This window comes from Schistocerca serialis, chromosome 1, assembly GCF_023864345.2.
Source record: "Schistocerca serialis cubense isolate TAMUIC-IGC-003099 chromosome 1, iqSchSeri2.2, whole genome shotgun sequence".
NCBI lineage: Eukaryota > Metazoa > Arthropoda > Insecta > Orthoptera > Acrididae > Schistocerca > Schistocerca serialis.
Genome location: NC_064638.1, coordinates 1,113,311,959 through 1,113,328,310, shown reverse-complemented (window position 1 = coordinate 1,113,328,310; position 16,352 = coordinate 1,113,311,959).

The following is a 16,352-nucleotide window of genomic DNA, read 5'->3' as shown; positions in this document are numbered from 1 at the left end:
CATTACTCTCCTGAGGCAGAACTCTCATACGTGGACGTCACATATCACGTAATATAGAATTAGTTAAAAGCAAAGTCCTAGTCATAGGCGTGAAGCTCATGTCATTCCCAAACACCGACATTGTCACATTATCCAAAGTCTAATCCGTGAAATGGAGCACGGAACGTCAAGAAGCAGGCGAAGTTCATAGTCCTGAAGCAGAGTACTTACGCAAGTGTGTTAAGAGCTTGTGGAACTTCGTACGCTCTCCACACATGCAGTGCCGTGAAAGAAGCGGCATTGCGTGTTCCTGGACTGTAGCTCAGCTCAGACTTGAGTGAACATAAAAATTTGTATTCGAGTGATGATCTCATCCTCTGGAAATTATGTGGGCCCATGCATTTTGTGATGCACCGCGCATGAGGTACAGACACAGAAATAACTGTCGGGAACGATTACCTACCTCAGTAAAGAGAATTGGGTAACGCTAACCAGACACGTTTCTGACACAATGCACTTAGATTCTGTTTACATTCCCTAACATGAAGTATATTTGACTGTTTGAGGTCAACCTATTGTAGAGCTACAAAGCCAGAAATACACTCCTGGAAATGGAAAAAAGAACACATTGACACCGGTGTGTCAGACCCACCATACTTGCTCCGGACACTGCGAGAGGGCTGTACAAGCAATGATCACACGCACGGCACAGCGGACACACCAGGAACCGCGGTGTTGGCCGTCGAATGGCGCTAGCTGCGCAGCATTTGTGCACCGCCGCCGTCAGTGTCAGCCAGTTTGCCGTGGCATACGGAGCTCCATCGCAGTCTTTAACACTGGTAGCATGCCGCGACAGCGTGGACGTGAACCGTATGTGCAGTTGACGGACTTTCAGCGAGGGCGTATAGTGGGCATGCGGGAGGCCGGGTGGACGTACCGCCGAATTGCTCAACACGTGGGGCGTGAGGTCGCCACAGTACATCGATGTTGTCGCCAGTGGTCGGCGGAAGGTGCACGTGCCCGTCGACCAGGGACCGGACCACAGCGACGCACGGATGCACGCCAAGACCGTAGGATCCTACGCAGTGCCGTAGGGGACCGCACCGCCACTTCCCAGCAAATTAGGGACACTGTTGCTCCTGGGGTATCGGCGAGGACCATTCGCAACCGTCTCCATGAAGCTGGGCTACGGTCCCGCACACCGTTAGGCCGTCTTCCGCTCACGCCCCAACATCGTGCAGCCCGCCTCCAGTGGTGTCGCGACAGGCGTGAATGGAGGGACGAATGGAGACGTGTCGTCTTCAGCGATGAGAGTCGCTTCTGCCTTGGTGCCAATGATGGTCGTATGCGTGTTTGGCGCCGTGCAGGTGAGCGCCACAATCAGGACTGCATACGACCGAGGCACACAGGGCGAACACCCGGCATCATGGTGTGGGACGCGATCTCCTACACTGGCCGTACACCACTGGTGATCGTCGAGGGGACACTGAATAGTGCACGGTACATCCAAACCGTCATCGAACCCATCGGTCTACCATTCCTAGACCGGCAAGGGAACTTGCTGTTCCAACAGGACAATGCACGTCCGCATGTATCCCGTGCCACCCAACGTGCTCTAGAAGGTGTAAGTCAACTACCCTGGCCAGCAAGATCTCCGGATCTGTCCCCCATTGAGCATGTTTGGGACTGGATGAAGCGTCGTCTCACGCGGTCTGCACGTCCAGCACGAACGCTGGTCCAACTGAGGCGCCAGGTGGAAATGGCATGGCAAGCCGTTCCACAGGACAACATCCAGCATCTGTACGATCGTCTCCATGGGAGAATAGCAGCCTGCATTGCTGCGAAAGGTGGATATACACTGTACTAGTGCCGACATTGTGCATGCTCTGTTGCCTGTGTCTATGTGCCTGTGGTTCTGTCAGTGTGATCATGTGATGTATCTGACCCCAGGAATGTGTCAATAAAGTTTCCCCTTCCTGGGACAATGAATTCACGGTGTTCTTATTTCAATTTCCAGTGGTGTAGATTAGGAGAGTTTTCTATTATGGTTATTAATTCGCCGCAGATAACTAATTGTTAACATTTGCTTTGCAGCCAAACGATACATCCGAAAATGTTGATATGACCAGGGGAATAGGAAATGTTTCTGGTGCAATGCGCTGAAAGCAAAAATGTTGTTGGTGTCGTCTCCAGTCTGAAGACTGGTCTGGTACACCTCTCCATGCAAGCCCCTTCATCCCTGCACAACCGCCACATCCTACGTTCATTTCAAAGCGCTTCCTCTACCAAGGCCTTGCCCCGTCTAAACCATTCCCTTCTGTTAGACAAATTCTGCCACAAACTTCTTTTTGTGGCAGTTCGATTCAGAACCCTCTCATTAGCTGTTTAATCTGCGCATTTAGTCTTCATCATTCACCTATACCACCATATTTCACAAGCTTCTATTCTCTTCAGGCCTTAACTTTTTATCGTCCACAAATCATACGAGGTTGCACTCCAGATATATACAAGATATATAAGTTTGCTTCCACCGTTTTTTCCACATCATTTGAGGCTTTGACGTAACAAACTGGTTGCACATGTATCATTCAAAGTATTTTCCATCGCTGGTCACTACTTTCTCCCACCTTTCTGGAAGTGTTCGAATCCCGCGTCGAAAAAATTGCTCATCTTTTGAAGCGATCCACGAATCGATCCACGAATCGATCCAATTTGTGACTTCTTCATGAGATCGGAAGTGTTGGTCAGCCAGGCCATGCATCATTGATCTAAACAGGTGATAGTAAAAGGGAGCAATGACTGGAGAATACGGCAGTTGGGATAGGACTTCGCATTTTAACGTTTCCAAGTACGTTTTGACTTGTTTTGCAACGTGAGGTCGAGCGTTGTCGTGCTGCAAAATCACTTTATCGTGCCTCTCGCTGTACTGCGGCCGTTTGTCTTTTAATGCTCTGCTCAAACGCATTAATTGCGTTCGATAACGAGCCCCTGTGATTATTTCACTTGGTTTTAACACCTCATAGTACACGACGCCGAGCTGGTCCCACCAAATGCAGAGCATGATCTTGGAGCCGTGAATATTTGGTTTGGCCATTGACGTGGAAGCATGGCAGGGATATCCCCATGATTTTTTGCGTTTAGGGTTATCATATTGAACCCATTTTTCGTCCCCGGTCACAATGCGATGTAGAAATCCCTTCCGTTTTTGCCTCTGAAGCAACTGTGCACAAACACACAAACGCCGTTCAACGTCTCTTGGGTCAGCTCACACGGGACGCAGGTTCCTTCTTTCTGAATCATACCCATAGCCTTGAGAGGTTTTGAAATGGCTTGCTGTGTCACTCCCATTAATCGTGCCAATTGTTCTGGAGTTTGACTCGAGTCAGCACTCAGCAGTGTCTCCAATTCTGCATCTCCGAAAATATCCTCCCTTCCACCACTATGCCGATCTACGACGTTAAAATCACCGTTCTTGAAGCGTTGAAATCACTCACGACACGTTCGTTCATTAATAGCGTTCTTATCATACGTACTTTAGAGCATTTCGATGAGACTCAGCTGCTGTTTTCTTCATACTGAAACAAAACAGTAGCACCTCACGCAAATGACGAGAATTGGGCTCGTAAACCGACATTTTCAGTCAAGAACAACTTTATGATGCAGACACAAATCGACTAATGTCTGATTGAGGTTATGTTGAACGAGGTAGAAGCTTACTGCCTGACGTCTGCGATCTGTTTCTTTAGACAGCTACTTACAGCTACTTACTGTCGTAGCCACCTATCGGCAAACGGCGGAAGCAAAGTTGTACACCATGTGCATTCACAAAAGAAAGTCTAACCCTTCAATTTATATGAAATGATAACAAATTCCTCATTTTGAGAAATGATCCTCTTGTCGTTTCTGGTCTACTTTTCGTAACATCTCTACTTTTGATATTCATCGAAAGTTATTGTGCTGCCCAAGTAGTAAAACTCAACTATTACATTTTACACTGCTGGCCATTAAAATTGCCACACCACGAAGATGACGTGCTACAGACGCTAAATTTAACCGAAAGGAAGACGATGCTATGATATGCAAATGATTAGCTTTTCAGAGCATTCACACAAGGTTGGCGCCGGTAGCGACACCTACAACGTGCTCATAGAATCGGTGGTTTCAGGAGGGTAGTACGGAACGCCGTTCTGGATCCCAACGGCCTCATATCACTAGCAGTCGAGATGACAGGCATCTTATCCGCATGGCTGTAACTGATCGTGCAGCCACGTCTCGATCCCTGAGTCAACAGATGGGGAAGTTTGCAAGACAACAACCATCTGCACGAGCTGTTCGACGACGTTTGCAGCAGCATGAACTATCAGCTCGGAGACCATGGCTGCGGTTATCCTCGACGCTGCATCACAGACAGGAGCGCCTGCGATGGTGTACTCAACGACGAACCTGGGTGCACGAATGGCCAAACGTCATTTTCCGGATGAATCCAGGTTCTGTTTACAGCATCATGATGGTCGCATCCGTCTTTGGCGACATCGTGGTGAACGCACATTGGAGGCGTGTATTCGTCATCGCCATACTGGCGTATCACCCGGCGTGATGGTATGGGGTACCATTGGTTACACGTCTCGGTAACCTCTTGTTCTCGTTGACGGCACTTTGAACAGTGGAAGTTACATTTCAGACGTGTTACGACCCGTGGCTCTACCCTTCATTCGATCCCTGCGAAATCCTATATTTCAGCAGGATAATGCACGACCACATGTTGCAGGTCCTGTACGGGCCTTTCTGGATACAGAAAATGTTCGACTGCTGCCCAGGCCAACACATTCTCCACAACTCTCAGCAATTGAAAACGTCTGGTCAATGGTGGCCGAGCAACTGGCTCGTCACAATACGCCAGTCACTACTCTTGATGAACTGTGGTATCTTGTTGAAACTGCATGGGCAGCTGTACCTGTACACGCCATCCAGTCTCTATTTGCCTCAATGCCCAGGCGTACCAAGGCCGTTATTACGGCCAGAGGTGGTTGTTCTCGGTACTGATTTCTCAGGATCTATGCACCCAAATTGCGTGACAATGTAATCCCATGTCAATTCTAGTATAATATATTTGTCCAACGAATGCCCTTTTACCACCTGCATTTCTTCTTGGTGTAGCAATTTTAATGGCCAGTAGTATAGTAGCTCTTTTGTTAATGAAATTCCCAAAGCATTTCCTCATGTACCTCTGGTTAAGTCCATTAGCCTTGTTTTTCTTCTGTTCAAGTTCGCATTCGAACCGTTGTGAGGTCGATAGCTCGCACACTTCTCGTGGAACACGATCTTTATCATGAAGGGAGCGTAGCGCATTTGTCGCGAGTAGCGTCGAGGCCGTTTTCCAGGTGAGGCAGAGAGTGAAACAACACGGACAGCGAAGGACTGCGGGGTAACGGTCTGGCTGTTTGTTCTACCGCCCGTGCTACTTTCATGTTTGTCTAGCTGAGTATCTTCCGATGTCCTTTGGCCGACGTGATTTGGAGGCGTCCAGTGCTTCGTCGCCATCTACACATCTCCTGACGGCTCCCAGTTTTTCCCCTGGTTGTCACCGCATAGAGTCTTTGGATGCTCGGTGACCTACTTTTCGTTCGGTTGCTTCAGTTCAGAGGCCATGTGCCATTTGTAAAGACTAATGTAGCTCTCCGACGTGGGCTTAATAATTTCGATTGGTTCGCTTCTGCTCGTGCTTGTGGCTTGCTGCTGCTGCTATATCAGACTCGATTCATGTTCCCTGTTCTTACATCTGGTCGGACGATTTGAGGAGCGTGTCGCTCGTAAGAAAACATTATAGCTTCAGTCTGGTAATTTCCTAGAGTTGTGGTTTGATTTTGTGTTTCAAATTATTGGGGTTTTATAATTTTTTTTTGTATTTAATGTGTCAATATCATGGCCGTTCGAAATATTTCTTTGCCTAGCACGTTGTGCACTAAATTGCCAAGTCGCTTTCTTCAGAAATTTGGAGCCCGCAAGCTCGTGCATCCCACGAGGGCAAATCATGTTGCCTGGATTTTGGTGGGTTATACTCGCAAGCCTAGGTTGTGTTTAACGTAGGTGATGTCCATCAACCAAGAGTTCGCGTCTTCCTTCCACCAATGTTATCTAACCCACGCGACCGCTAAGTATGTCCATTTCCGCATCGTGGCGTTGTTTGAAGCTGAATCTCGGTTGGCCGCTGAACTTCTTTACAACCAGGTGTAAGGAGAGGGAATGCCTTTGCCAGTTACGTTATTATCTTTTAACCACTTGTCACATATGTTTTGTATACGCTGCCAGTGTGTAATCTGATGAAGTAAGTTTTTGCTTGTCTAACTTAAAAACGACTTCTCTGTTCATCAGGCTATCATTGTATGTTTGTGCCTTTGGCGTGTTCCCACCGGTTCCTTAGAAAAGGAGGAGTGTGGTGAGCAGTGTATCGAACCCGGCCTCAGAAATTTCCGGGATGTTTGTTCGAACCATGTTGCCCGACGGGTGGTGGTTTCATTTCAAGCAGTTTTAATTGTTTCTCTTTCCTATTAATGAGCTCCCTGAATTATTTGTTGTATTTTAGTCAAACACATTCTAGATATGTGTATAGCCTGCCCGTTTTGTAGACTGTTTTTCTATCACGTAAAAGTTATAGAACACTTTTATTTAGGGTATTCTGAAGTTTTTCGCATTCTTAAGTTTTGCACATAAACCTTAAGAATCGATGAAGATATTGTTTTATGGATTACCAGTATTTGTTCTTAACTTCTCTTATGTATCTGAATGCATTTGTCTTAATATGTAAAGGTCCTGTTGTCATAATTGGTGAAGCTACTTTTTCTTTGGAGCGTTAATAAAAATATTGATACAAATAATGTTCAGTCTCTGTTTGACCATGTCCTTCCAATCCCAGGCAATCTGACGCCTGTAGTGTGTACTATTCAAGTAGCTAGAGAACGGTTGTTTCTGGAAATTGAAGGACCTAGTTTTATTAAAACCATCCTGATACAGGGTGTTCCCGTAAGAGCGTGCAAAAATGTAACCGGATGTAAAGAATGCTCCACTGAATAACTTGAGGGAGGGAACCTGGAGTTGGAGAAGTCAGCTTAAGGAGATATGAAAGTAAACTTGCCTACCGTTTTGTCTAACATTGCTCTTTCCAGCTTATTTATAACTAACATGCGTATAAGTTTACACGTGCTTTGCTATTTATTTATCTGTACATTCTTTATTTCCTGCAAAGAAACAAGGTAACAATTAATGGGATAAGGATATTATGTAGAACAAAGTGAGAATTATAGCAAAATGTTAGAAGTAGTCACAATCAAGCTACAGTACCCCATTACAAACAGTATTGTAAAGTGCTTAAAATGTTATTAGGAAGGCAAAGAGTGTGTGGTATGCAAATAGAATAGATAATTCACAGGATAAAATTAAAACCATATGGTCAGTTGTGAAGTGTGGTCAACAGCACAAGGTCGATGATATAAAGTCAGTTCGCAGAAAAAAATATTTCTGTTACTCATAAATCAAATATATGTACAGTATTTAACAATCATTTTCTGTATATTGCTGGTGAATTAAATAAAAATTTTGTTTCTACAGGCAACCATTTAACTATCTTGGCAAATGCGTTTCCGAGATTGATGTCTGAAATACTCCTCTGTGATACAGACAAGAGGGAGAGTGAGCCAATAATTGAATCACTGAAGTCTAAGGTCTCTCATGGTTATGATGAAGTGCCTAGCAGAATATTAAAGTACTGTGCTGCACATGTTAGCCCTGTATTTAGCCATATTTGTAATTTTTCCTTTAGGAATGGTCAGTGTCCTGAGTGATTAAAGTACTCAGTAGTAAAGCCGCTTTATAAAAAGGGAGAAAGGGACAGTGTAGAAAATTTTAGGCCTATTTCTATGCCATCAGGGTTTGCTAAAGTTATTGAACAGCTTGTGTGTGTAAGGATAATTGATAATTTTATGTCACACAATTTGCTGTCGAAGGCGCAGTTCGACCTTAGAGGTCGTGTAACAACTGAAAATGCTATATTCTCTTTTCTCTGTGAGGTACTGGATGGGTTAAATAAAAGGTTTCAAACGCTAGGCATACATTTTTATTTAACTAAAGCATTTGATTATGTTGATCACAAAATATTGTTCCAGAAGTTGGACTACTATCGAATATGTCGAGTGGATCACCTCTTACTATAGGGACAGACAGCAAATGGCTGTCATGTGGGGCCGGAGCAGAGTATAGTTAAGGGTGGGGTGCCCCAGGGATCAGTGTTGTGGTAATTCGTGTTTCTTACTTATTTAAATGATATGTCCTCTAGTATTACGGGAAACTCTAAAATATTTCTGTTCGCTGATGACACTAGCTTGGTAGCAAAGGATGTTGTTTGCAACATGGCCCCGTTTCCAGTAGTGCAGTTCAAATCTAAGTTCATGGCTTGTAGAAAATAAACTACTGCTTAATCACAGTAAGATCCAGTTTTTACAGTTTCTAACACACAGTTCAACAAAACGTGACGTTTTAATTTCACAGAATGGGCATATGATTAGTGAAACAGAACAAATTTCTAGGTGTTCAGACAGATAGTAAATTGTCGTGGAAAGTCCACGTTCAGGATGTTGTTCAAAGACTTAATGCTGCCATTTTTACTATTCGGACGGTATCTGAAGTGAGTGATTATTCGACACGAACATTAGTATTCGACACGAAAATCAGTCTATTTTGCTTATTTTCGTTCGCTTATGCCGTATAGTATTATATTTTGGGCTAACTCTTCCCATTCTAAAAGGGTATTTTTGGCTCAAAAACGGGCGGTTCGAGCCATAAGTGGTGTAAGTTCAGGAATCTCTGATCGACACCTGTTCATGAGTCTGGGTATTTTCACATTGGCCTCTCAGTATATATATTTCTTACTGTCATTTCTTGTTAACAATATTAGCTTATTCACAAGTATAAGCAGCTTTCACTCAGTTAATACTCAGCAGAAATCAAACCTGTATTTGGATCCGACTTCCTTAACTCTTGTGCAGAAAGGTGCACAGTATACTGCTGCATCTATTTTCAATAAGCTACCACTCGAATTCAAAAGTAGTAGCAGTAATCCACGCGCTTTCAAAGCGAAACTGAAGAGTTTGCTCATGAGTCACTCCTATTTTTCCGAGGACTTCTTGTTGCATTGTTGATTGCGTTTACTTAATCTTATGGACTGAACTTTTTCAGGTTCATAAACATTTATTTTTATCTGTTATTACTGTTACGTTGTAACTTTATGTGCTGACACGTTCCATGACCTTGGAGATTTGCTCCTCAATATGTTTCTACGGAACTTGATGTTGTTGTTGTTGTGGTCTTCAGCCCTGAGACTGGTTTGCAGCTCTCCATGCTACTCTGTCCTGTGCAAGCTTCTTCATCTCCCGGTAACTACTGCAACCTACATCCCTCTGAATCTGCTTAGTTTATTAATCTCTTGGTCTCCCTCCAAGCGGCCCTCCAATACTAAATTGATGATCACTTGATGCCTCAGAACATGTCCTACCAACCGACCCCTTCTTCAAGTCAGGTTGCGCCACAAACTTATCCTTTCCCCAATCATATTCAATACCTCCTCATTAGTTATGTGATTTACCCACCTAATCTTCAGCATTCTTCTGAAGCCCCACATTTCGAAAGCTTCTAGTCTCTTCTTGTCCAAACTATTTATCGTCCATGTTTCACCTCCATTCATGGCTACACTCCATACAAATACTTTCAGAAACGACTTCCTCACACTTAAATCTATACTTGATGTTAACAAATTTATCTTCTTCAGAAACGCTTTTCATGCCATTGCCAGTCTACATTTTATATCCTCTCTACTTCGACCATTATCAGATATCTAGCTCCCCAAATAGAAAATCTCCTTTACTGCTTTAAGTGTCTCATCTCCTAATTTAATTCCCTCAGCATCACCTGACTTAATTCGATTACATTCCATTATCCTCGTTATGCTTTTGTTGATGTTCATCTTATATCCTCCTTTCAAGACACTGTCCTTTCCGTTCAACTGCTCTTCCAAGTCCTCTGCTGTCTCTGACAGAAATACAATGTCATCGGCAAACCTCAAAGTTTTTATTTCTTCTCCATGTATTTCAATACCTACTTCAAATTTTTCTTTTGTTTCCTTCACTGCTTGCTCATTATACAGATTGAATAACATCGGGAAGAGGCTACAACCCTGTCTCACTACCTTCCCAACCACTGCTTCCCATTCGTGTCCTTCGACTCTTATAACTGCCATCTGGTTTCTGTACAAATTGATAATAGCCTTTCGCTCCCTGTATTTTACCCCTGCCACTTTCAGAATTTGAAAGACAGTATTCCAGTCAACATTGTCAAAAGATTTCTCTAAGTCTACAAATGCTAGAAACGTAGGTTTACCTTTCCTTAATCTAGCTTCTAAGATAAGTCATAGGGTCAGTATTGCCTCAGTGTTCCAATATTTCTACGCAATCCAAACTGATCTCCCACAAGGTCGGCTTTTTCTAGTTTTTCCATTCGTCTCTAAAGAATTCGCGTAAGTATTTTCCAGCCATGACTTATTAAACTGACAGTTCGGTAATTTTCGCATCTGTCAACACCTGCTTTCTTTGGGATTGGAATTATTATATTCTTCATGAAGTTTGAGGGTATTTCGCCTATCTCATATATCTTGCTCAACAGTTGGTAGAGTTTTATCAGGACTGACTCCCAAGGCTGTCAGTAATTCTAATGGAATGTTGTCTACTCCTAGGGCCTTGTTTCGACTCTGGTCTTTCAGTTCTCTGTCAAACTCTTCATATGTCCCGATACAACTTCATCTACATCCTGCTCCATTTTCATAATATTGTCCTCAAATACATCGCCCTTGTATAGACCCTCTATATACTCCTTCCACCTTTCTGCTTTCCCTTCGTTGCTTAGAACTTGGTTTCCATCTGAGCTCTTGATATTCATACAAATGGTTCTCTTTTCTCCAAAAGTCTCTTTAATTTTCCTGTAGGCAGTATCTATCTTACCCCTGTTGAGATAAGCATCTACATCCTTACATTTGTCCTCTAGCCATCCGTGCTTAGTCATTTTGCACTTCCTGTTGATCTCATTTTTGAGGCGTTTGTATTCCTTTTTGCATGCTTCATTTAGTGCATTTTTATATTTTCTCCTTTCGTCAATTAAATTCAATATTTCTTCTGTTACCCAAGGATTTCTAGTAGCTCTCCTCTTTTTTACCTACTTTATCCTCTGCTGCCTTCACTACTTCATCCCTCATAGCTACTCATTCTTCCTCTACTGTATTTCTTTCACCTATTCCTGTCAATTGTTCTCTTATGCTCTCCCTGAAACTCTGTACAACCTCTGGTTTAGTCAGTTTATCCAGGTCCCATCTCCTTAAATTCCCACCTTTTTGCAGTTTCTTCAGTTTTCATCTACAGTTCATAACCAATTGATTGTGGTCAGAGTCCACATCTGCCACTGGAAATGTCTTACAATTTCAAACCTGGTTCCTAAATCTCTGTCTTACCATTAAATAATCTATCTGATACCTTATAGTATCTCCAGGATTCTTCCATGTACACAACTTTCTCTCATGATTCTTGAATCAAGTGTTAGCTATGATTAAGTTGTGCTCTGTGCAAAACTCTACCAGGCGGCTTCCTCTTTCATTTCTTCCTCCCAATCCATATTCACCTACTACGTTTCCTTCTCTCACTTTTCCTACAACCGAATTCCAGTCACCCATGACTGTTAAATTTTCGTCTGCTTTCACTATCTTAATAATTTCTTTTATTTCATCATACATTTCTACAATTTCTTCGTCATCTGCAGAGCTACTTGGCATATAAACTTGTACTACTGTAGTAGGCATGGGCTTTGTGTCTATCTTGGCCACAATAATGCGTTCACTATGCTGTTTGTAGTAGCTAACCCGCACTCCTATTTTTTTATTCATTATTAAACCTACTCCTGCATTACCCCTATTTGATTTTATATTTATAATCCTGTAATCACCTGACCAAAAGTCTTGTTCCTCCCGCCACCAAACTTCACTAATTCCCACTATATCTAACTTTAACCTATCAATTTCCCTTTTTAAATTTTCTAACCTACCTGCCCGATTAAGGGATCTGACATTCCACGCTCCGATCCGTAGAACGCCAGTTTTCTTTCTCCTGATAACGACGTCCTCTTGAGTAGTCCCCGCCCGGAGATCCGAATGGGGGACTATTTTACCTCCGGAATATTTTACCCAAGAGGACGCCATCATCATTTAACCATACAGTAAAGCTGCATGCCCTCGGGAAAAATTACGGCTGTAGTTTGCCCTTGCTTTCAGCCGTTCGCAGTACCAGCACAGCAAGGCGGTTTTGGTTATTGTTACAGGGGCAGATCAGTCAATCATCCAGACTGTTGTCCCTGCAACTACTGCAAAGGCTGCTGTCCCTCTTCAGGAACCACACGTTTGTCTGGCCTCTCAACAGATACCCCTCCGTTGTGGTTGCACCTACGGTACGGCTATCTGTATCGCTGAGGCACGCAATCCTCCCCACCAACGGCCAAGGTCCCATGGTTCATTGTGGGGGTGGGGGTGGAGGGGGACGGAATTTGATTGATATGTAAATAAAAAAAATTGAGCTTGTTTACTAGGAATTCAGGATGCAGGTTTTGTTTACTTTTCTTGTCCATAAAGTGGCTCTGTGGTATCGTATTTAGATTTTTCCATGACATCACGTGCTCTGAATCAACGACAGGCCCATTAGTCACTCAGTGCTGTTGAGAGACGTACAGCACAATACGATGGAGCGGTACCGGTACCATTTTGCAGAACTCACTGACATGCACCTTGTGTATGGTAAAGTACTTTGCCATGCTCTCCCTGTTGAGGGGCTGTACAGGGAACAGGGATCGAGCGTTACGACGAAAATCTGTTTGTTTCGATCGACGAGTTCGTCAGACTGACCCATTGGAAAGAAAAAATTAAGGTCCTGGCAACCTGAGGACCAATCGCACAGCCGAACTTGAAAAGGAGATGCAGGAACGTGTTGCAGCGGACCCCACTACAAGTGCTCGTCGTATCGCAAGTGAAATTGTCGCTGAATGTACTAGCGTGTGCGAGCGCTCTACGAACAACAGTTACACCCATATCGCCGACAACGAGTCCAAGCAATGCTTGTGACTGACTTTGCACCAAGGATCGCATTGTGTCAGTGGTTGTTCCAACATTGGATTAATCGACCAGATTACCAGATTTCCTCCAAATCGTACTGTTTACTGACGAGACATTATTTGATAGCGATGGTATTTCGAACAGCACGAATAGTCATGTGTGGCATGAGGATAATCCTCACGCTGTAGTAGAGTCACACCAGCAAATACGTTTCGCTGTGAATATCCGGGCCGGCATTGTGGGCGACAGTCTCATTGGATCATATTTTCTACCTGGCCGTCCGAATGGCCACCTGTATTTGAGATTCGTGCCAAGAGTTCTACCTGAGTTGTTGGAGAACGTACCCTTCGCTGTTCGTGAGAGGATGTCAATACAACATGAGGGTGCACCGCCTCACCTCAGTTTGGATGTCCGTAACCATCTCAATGCTCTATTCCCTGGTCGTTAGATTGGAAGAGGAGATCCTGTTCCATGGCCTGCTAGGCCACCGACCTGAATACTCTTGATTATTCCCTATGCGGATTTCTAAAGTCACTTGTATATGAAGCCCCAGTAGATACGGTGATGGAATTAGTTGCCAGAATTGTAACTGCCTGTGAGGTGATTCGAAACACGCCAGGAATATTTGTCAGGGAGCATCAGAATCTTGTTCGCCGATGTCATGCTTGCACTGAGGTTTATAGACGTCAGTTTCGTCTCATTACGTAAAATACAGTACAAATAGTACTTTCATTGTGTCAGTGATGGTATTTGCAGTTAACTGTAACTAATATAAATAAAAAATACACAATAATTTGATTTTATTCGTATTATCTCTTTTAATCTGGCTTCTCCGACCCATGTTCTCTACTTCATATTGTTCTGTGGAGCAACCTCTACGCCGTGTTAAATGTCTGCACGCACTTAAGGAAACACCCTGTATACATATTTAATTATACTTTAATACTTGTATCGTGTCTGGTTATGCACAATCTGTTGTTTTTTGGCTTTGGTTTTCACTGCATTCGTCTATTACGGAGGCTAGAGTCGTGGGGGGAATGCGATGCCTTCGCAAGGACCTGTTGAGGTACGAAAATAGAATCCGCGGATTGACAGAGGATGGAGGACATCGTAGAGCAATCGGCGTGTCTTCCCTGGTGCAGGTGAGGGCGAAAACTATTGGTAAGGTGAGCATAACCATCTTAAAGTTTCTTAGGTTTAGTGCCCCGTCGGGCTCTCAGTTTGCAGGCGAAAGTTACGCAACGCTTGTATAGCGTAGAGCGCTTGGCTTTGGTAGTCACGGATTCCCCGTTCAAACCATAAACTAATCCACTGTATAACAGAATGATAAATTTGCAAATTAGTTTGAGAGCCTCAGAAAAACAGAGCGATCAAGGGCCTAGTGAACTGCAAAATCCGATGGTTACCGAAAACGAAATCGTTTCCCTAGGTCCCGAAAGTTACGATACAGAGAATCCGCAGTCCAGTTTTACTAAATTACCTAATCCCGTCTTGAATGTGATTAAATTTTCTCATTTTGCAACTGAAAGGCGGTTTGTTTAACTGTTGAAAACCATTCAGCAGCTAATATCGCATAAAACATTTCTTTATTTAAGACTACCGGTTTCAATAGACTATGCCTGAAGATGACTGCATAGCATTGAAATCGGGTGTCTTAAATAAAGAACTATTTTATGCTATCTTGGCTGCTGAATCATTATTAACTTCATAAATGTGTTTTGCGGGATAGAATGCCTTGCTATCGATATTCAACATGAGTTGGTAAATTTTTGTGGTTAGAAGCACAAGTCAACGTTTTTGAAATATGGGGGGAAACTATTTTTTCAGTTTTACATATAATCCGTCTTGATTTCAAAAATGTTTATTCACTTGACCGGTTTCGGTTCCTCTAGAACCATCTTCAGATCTGCAATTTCGGTTACAGTATGTGAAGGTTGCTGCGTGTGGACGGGTTACTCCTGTAACCGAAATTGCAGATCTGAAGATGGTTCTAGAGGAACCGAAACCGGCGTGTGAATAAACATTTTTGCAATCAAGACGGATTATAAGTTCAAAAATGTTCAAATGTGTGTGAATTCTTATGGGATTTAACTGCTAAGGTCATCAGTCCCTAAGCTTACACACTACTTAACCTAAATTATCCTAAGGACAAACACACACACCCATGCCCGAGGGAGGACTCGAACATCCACCGGGACCAGCCGCACAGGGATTATAAGTAACATTGTATAAACAGTGATTGCGGTATCCCACCAGACATTATGTCTGTTTTTGCAAAATATTTTTCCGTTGACGTATTCTTTGTGTCAAGGGTCCTTGGCCTAAAATAAATGGTAGGTGAGGTCTTAGCGAGGAAGGGCTGTTTAAGGGAACTGCGCGCCCGTGTGCTAAGGGAGCTCCTGTGTACCAAGATTAAGAGCGATCTCGTTAAACAAATTTTTTTTTTGGTCCAACGTGATTATGAAAATCTAGTTGAGTATTATCGTGAAGTACGCATGGCAGCCGTGGACTTTGATCTAGAGTGGGCTAAGCATGAGACTTTTGCCGATATTTTGCAAAGGATTAAACAGAAGGATCGTGCTAGAATCTTGTTTGTCGAGAGGGTAACTACGTATCGTGGCCTCGATTACTTAATCACCCTTATGGAGGGAATTAAACAAGCTGACCAAAGGAGAGGCTGTGAGAAGGCGTCAGATCAGTCTTACGCCAAATCCACCCAGGGCGCCATCTCCCCTAGTACGACGAGGTTCTCCTAAGGTAGGTGTTATCACTCTCGTCAGTAGCGGCATACGAGGGCGCTATTGGATTCTGGCAGTAGTCTTTTCTTAGTAATCTGTAAATGGTACTCCAAATACAGGATCATTTACATGTTTCCCAATTTGCAGTCCATAGTAGAACTTGTAGAACTGCTAATGATCTAGCTCTTGCTCTGATAGGATCAATGTGAATTTCTTGTCGTGTCGGTGAATTTTCTTTACCCATGAAGGTATTTCAGGTGTCATTTTGTAAGTAAAATGGGATTAGTATTGGATTACGCCCTTGGGAAATATAAGTTTGGATTTCAGCTTCACGTGAAGTTTCACTTGTACCGCCATACTAGCTGGGCAGGATTTCGACGTTGCGCACTTACCTCCTGGTCAGGCTGATGCTCTCCTTCATATGTTGTGTGGTTTCCCGAAGTGCT